Source organism: Mustela erminea, chromosome 19 (genome assembly GCF_009829155.1).
Source record: "Mustela erminea isolate mMusErm1 chromosome 19, mMusErm1.Pri, whole genome shotgun sequence".
Lineage (NCBI taxonomy): Eukaryota > Metazoa > Chordata > Mammalia > Carnivora > Mustelidae > Mustela > Mustela erminea.
In genome coordinates this window covers 51795817-51802088 of record NC_045632.1, presented here as the reverse complement: position 1 = coordinate 51802088, position 6272 = coordinate 51795817, and the positions used below count along the sequence as shown (strand labels likewise).

At 45.4% G+C, this 6272-nt stretch overlaps 1 protein-coding gene across 5 annotated transcripts in view; it reads right to left on the bottom strand.

The window, feature by feature from the left end:
* The window catches only part of WWOX (WW domain containing oxidoreductase), a 937351-nt gene that overhangs the window by 508132 nt on the left and 422947 nt on the right, over nucleotides 1-6272 (bottom strand). The window lies entirely within an intron of this gene.

Sequence of the window (6272 nt, the reverse complement as noted above, 5' to 3'; positions counted from 1 at the left end):
CATGATCTCAGGGTCCTGGGATCAAGCCCCACATCGGGCTCTCTGCTCAGCGGGGAGCCTGCTTCCCCCTCTCTCTCTGCCTGCCTCTCTGCCTACTTGTGATCTCTCTCTGTCAAATAAATAAAATTCTTAAAAAAAAAAAAAAAAGAGTTCACACTCTAAGAGCCTTTGGATGGCTTCAGGAGCAAGGCCTGCCTAGATCTCAGCTGTCAGGACCAACAAAAACATTCAAAACAATCCTCAGGAGCCACCAATGCTTGCGAGGGTATGTTTATAACTTTCAAAACTCCAGAAATCCGGACTCAGAAAGGAAAGGGGGGCAGGCACACACTGTGAGTGATCTTCCTCTACAGACTCGCTGGGCTTGAGGTGTTCTTAGAACTGTTGATGTTGTGTATGTTTTATACCGATTTAACATCGTTTATTAAATATGGCAATTATGCTACTCTATTTTGTCATGCAGTATTAATTGATGAAACATTCAGTTAACACATTTCATATTTTACCACTTCACATTTTAACTGGTTAATGAAAGAAACTTTTCATCCAACCTGCACTATCCCATTCATGCTTCCTGGTTCTTCTGTGGCCCATTTGCCACCAGTTGGATGGTTTTGAGAAGTGGGGAACTCTATTCATTTCGTCAGGTCACGGACGATAGACAAAAACAAACACAGAGTCTTCACATCAGTCCTGCACGGAAATGGTCACTGGACACAGTTGAGCAGCGATGCGCACCGCTGTGGACATCTGACGACAACCCTTCCAACCGTCTTTTCTCCCCAACAAGCCCTGCTCACTCGAGTGTTCAGGTCCTCGGTCCCATCCAACACAGACTAATTCACTTATCCTCAACAAGTGGGCTATTGATTTTTGCCTCTTTTCAGAACAGCCTGGGGCTTTCTGGATGACAATAGCATCCCCTATTTTTAAAAAAAATCCTGCCATTCTGGGGAAATGCCCTTCCACTCCGCATGGCCAGGAGCACTGCACATTTGCCTGGACCTGCTCCCTTATCCGCTCGGGGTCAGGAATTCTCACGGTCCCCTTTCACCTTGCTCCAGCAGAAGCTGGCATGTGTCTTGCCTTTTTAAGCTGGGAGGTCAACAGGATCTGATTTTGTTCACACGGGCTCCTAGGAAGGGCACAAGAAATGCCCCGAAGAGCTGGGACAAGGCATCAGCACTCTTATTTTGTGTGTCTGACTGTCTTTTGTGGTAATCGACGGGTGAAAAACACAGAGCCTCATGTTCAAGTTTTCCAAAAGGCAAAAAAGGGTAAATCCCATGTAACTATCTATGTGCATTTTTGTATTTATGGTGAATACCATCCTTTACAAAAAAAGGAAAGAAAAAAATTGGTAAAAAATTTGACACAAAACTTTAAATGTGCCAAACTCTTTACATGGATTAAAAAAGAGACTACATGCCAACCAATTCTGGTTGGAAAGAATAATCTGTTTTTAATGCTAATTATGTTATGTTACATTTGAATAATAGACCGGTGGTAAATTGTGACTTCCTTAAAGAAGTCATGGCGATTGGTTGTGGACTATTACTCTGATAGCCATAAATTCTAAATGTAAAGTGAACAATGTCTTTAATTATTATTTTGGTGGGGGGAGGGGTTAAATACCCTTCCAAACAGACTGTGTCTTCGAACTGGGATATATGTGGACAACAGGGCACTTGGGTAGCTGCGGCAGGAGGAAAGAAAGCTGCCCATCCAATTCAGATGCTGCGTCTATTCAAAATGGTCCTGTTTCAGCTTCATCTTCCACTCAGAGGAATGTGAACTTGCACGTGCACGTGCACACATACACACACACTACACCAGAAGGCACTTTCAAATTTAAGCACTGAATGCCTCAACCATGTTGCATCAGGACCTCTTGCTGTCTCTTTGATGAAGAGCAAAGAGAGTTCCTTATTTGCATGAGCTGCAAACATTCACAAATGCCGCAAAGGACAGAACTGTACTTCCAAGCTCAGGTGGCCGGAGTCATAAATTGGGATAGTACTGAGTCTCTAAATAATGAAACTTAAAATTTGGGGTTCTTAATGAGGTTGCTCTAAAAACGATGGGCACCTGGCGATTTTGAAACTCCAGGCACAGTTTTGAGGTGTCGGGTAGCACAATGGTAACAGGAAACTGTCTATCCCCTTTTCCCAAGGGCCAAGGGAAAGGGGGTTGGGGGGGAAACGCTGTCTGGAGTGGCCTTGCCTCCCCTTGGCTGAGAACGGAAAAGCAAGGACTCCCTTGACAAGAGCTCTGCCTTTGTGTTCTGCACCTGGAGAATTTTTTTTTTTCTTCTTAGGGCTAAGAAGGCAAATCACCGAGTATTGATTACTAACAGCCTGCCTGAGGACAGCACACCTTGAGGGAGACAGAGGAAGCAGGAGCCTGAAGAGACAGGGCTAACATTTACAAAAACAGTTAGGGGGGACGATGGAGTATCAAGTGTCGTCAAGTGGCAAGCTTAGAGGATATAGATACCTCAGATATCCCCAGACTTTTAGAGTTAAGTTGTAGTAAAATTAAAAGGAGAAAGAAGAAAGAAAGAAAGAAAGAAAGAAAGAAAGAAAGAGACTGTTGACATAAACTTCTCAATATTTCACTTTGCCAGTTAAAGACTTTAAAAAGAAAACAAAGAGAAAGACCATATAAAAGGGGGGAGGGAAGGAATGAAAAAGTAACTACTATTTTCTGTCATCCTTTTTTTAAAGGAAAAGATACTTAACATTAAATAGAAGGGTGGGTGAAAGATACAATTCTAAAATAAATGACAGTTTAAAAAACAGATATGAGGGGCTTTATGAGAAATTCGCTACTGCGTCTATATTTTTCTCTCTTTCAAACAGCCTGGTGAGAATTTTGTCCCAGATGGGCGTCAGGGACCTGACAGATGACGACTGTCTTCCGCTCATCCTTGTACCGTATCTCGGCACCATCTTGGCACACACCAGCTCCATGAATATTTGCTGAATAAATGAGGGGCCATATTTATAAATGAACATCTGCTGAGGAAAGCATTCGTGTGGGTGGGAGTCGGGGATAAAAGGACGGGCTAGTGGGCCACAAAGTGTGTTGGCAATGTGGGGAGAATAAGGAAGGGCGTCCCCAGGAGTTATAACATCAGCAGCCCATGGGAAGCTGACACGGGAAGGCTGAGATGTTGGGCCCACCCAGACGCAGAAGAGGTCCTGAGTGCGGGTCAGCATCTTCCAAATGCGGGTTTTGAGGTTGTGCCCCAAGATTCAGCAAAGAGGCAAGTGACCCCTTGGTATCTCCGTCCCAACCCTGTTAGGTCTAAGCAGTTAAGCAGCAGAGCGGTATTAAAAGAAAAATTTCATGATACTTTTTAAGAACAGTAAGGCCGACTTAGTTCAGGGGGGACGACCTCATCTGTGTGGGGACTGCAGCAATGGGGTTGTGCAGTAGGAAGGAGGTGCTGGACTCCACTCCAGATACAGTAAGGCAAAGCGAGGATCCCACAGCTCAGGAGCAGGGCAGGGGCGGCGGGAATGGTCTTGGAAAATCACTAAGAGAGTAGGCACTCCTTGCTAATTCTTGAGCTCACAAGATTCCTGCTGGAGGCAGGCCGGGGTGATCAGGCAGTGCCGGGGGATGATGGGGGAATCAGGAAGACGATCAGATCCTGAGCGTGGGGACTCTTGCTAAAATGGGGCCATGCCCAGAAAGGACACGGAAGACAAGGCCTACTTGGGCAGAGGATTCCAAGGAGCCTGGCTGAGGCTTGGTCAAGAAGGGGCTCTCCGTCAGTGAAGACTTCCAACTTCTATCAGAAATTCTGTTTGTGTGTACATGTGTTTTAATGCGGACAGTTCCCTGCGCTCATTCACTGGGCATTATTTCCTGACCATCAGAGTGGGATCCCTGAGATGCGGGTGAGGCTGGGAAGAAGCACACCTTAGGGTCGGAGGGGCCTGAGCGGTGACTCAAGCTCTGAGCTTCTGAAGCCTCATCTGTGTGATGCGAAGAGTAGGACTCAGAGAAGACGATAGACAGGAAACGCGCAGCAGGAAGCCTGGGCCTGGAGGGGGACATGATGTCTAGCAACGGAAAAAGGAAAAAGAAAAACTCTCACTGCATTTGTTGCTCCACCTCGACCCCATTCAGCAGCTCCAAAAATGTGCTGGAGGCTGGAGAGGCAAAGAGTATTTAGTCTGGATGAATTCAAGAACACGGGAAGGTTCTAATCATAGACAAGGGGAATGAAGAGCAATCCCGCAGGGGTGAGTGGAGAGTATCACAGACCAGACAGGAGAGATTCAGGCCCCAGGGTCAACACCCGCCATGCTATGTGACTTAAGGGAAAGCGCTCAGTCTCTCTTAACCTCAATCTTCCCATCTGCAAAATGGAGGTAACAACAGCATCTACCGCTAATGGGTTTGCATGAGGATCCTACAATAGAAACCATGTAAACCGCTCTCTGTACTGCCTGGCATGAAGTGATCATTAAAACAAACAAACAAACAAACACCTATGCTTTGTCATTACTATCACTATCATAACACGACGATTATCAGAACAGAATTCTGCTTGAGAAATGCGGCGAGAAGGATATGGCCGCTTTAGAGCTCATTTTCTCTTTTGCGTGCAGGAGAGTGATGCCGTTAGCACAATGCCTTCCACTGTGGAACCAATAAGATCTAACCAGAAGGGAACTTGAGAGTAAAACATGAATGGGAAAATACTAAGGAAACAGGTAACTCCCACAGTCCTCTACGTTCTGACAAAAGAGTGATTCTGTTCCTGTGATTAGTTCAAAACAGTGTATTAAGCCCAATGGAATCATTTTAAAATAAGACTCTAATTTTGGAAACCTAAGGAAGTCTGCATTTTAATAAGATATTTCATTGTATCCCAAATACAAAACCATTGTTTGCCTGACTCTATAATTTATTGTTAGACAGACACTGTGCTATTACTATAGCAAAATGAAACACGCAATGATTCCACTAATAAAACAATTGGATCATAAGGCAAAGCACAGCTCGGCGGTTTGCACAGAGCAGAATACCCCCGGGTAGAGATCTGCATAGTCTAATATTCCCAGTTGAAATTTCACCTTTCTCTACTCTTCCGCAGAGAAAATCACTGAAATAGCCTGCTAACAATACCATTACTGTCTCCCTAACTTAATCCTTTGTTCCTTCCAAAGAAAAGACCGCCGCTGATTATGAATATTCCACTCCACAATTTCCATCAATTAATATACTACCGTGCTCTTATTATGGTATTAAAAGCTTCTTGATTTACATTAGAAAGTATATATTTTACACCACAGGTAAAGCTATTTCTTCCCCTTTAACGGAAAGTGCTTATATAGAAAGAACTGACAATTTGGAAAATGAATGGGGGGCTGTGGATAATTGCTTAGAAATAATACTTTCTACTCTTCTTCCTGGTTCTTCTCCTCTCTGCTGGGGAATTCCTATTCCCTGGTCAAGGACGGCAGGATAGCTCCCCTTGATCACCTTTGTCCTTTGACCTTCTACCTGAGAAGAGACACACTAAGCTGAGCTGGTGCTCCTCCCCGGGGGCTGCTTCCATCTGTCCTCGGAATGCAGAAGCGCCTTTCACAAAAACCCGAAGAGGCAATGAGGGGCCCGGTTCTCCTGGATGAATAAAACGAAGCAGGTAGCTAAGAAGAAGAAAGGGGTCTTGGTGATAGAGAAGAAGTTCTGTATGAGTCCAGAGAGAGGCCAACTTGGATCTGTCTCTCCATCCTTGCTGTGTAGGGAACCACCTATCCCCGGCTGTCCCACCCTGGAGCCCTGGGCTGCCTTATGTGTAGAAGCGAGGTTTTCATGTCCACTTCCCAGATACAATGGAAACTCAATGAGGGTGCGTGTGGGCAACGCTTCTCATGATGGCGGATGGGTGGTAGAGGCTCCAGAAGAAAGGGCAGTGTTCTGTCCTCTTCCCAAGCGTGTACAAAGCCACGGATAACCCTGCAAAGACTGAGATGGCCATGGGGGTTGGCATACAGGCTCCTCCCAGCCACCTTGGGAAGAGGTGTCTAGACCCCAATCATCCCTACAATGATCTCCGAATCCATTCTAGACCTCTGGTTCAGAGACCTAAAAGCTATCGAGGTGGCTGTTCAGACGAGTCAAGTTCTAGAAATCTCTCCGTGGCCTGTGTTCAGAGCTCATGTTTGTAACATCCCACTGTCCTGTTCTAATTTTAGGGAGTTTTCATCAGCCACAGAGGTTGACCCATGAATTTGGAACATGCTAGCCTC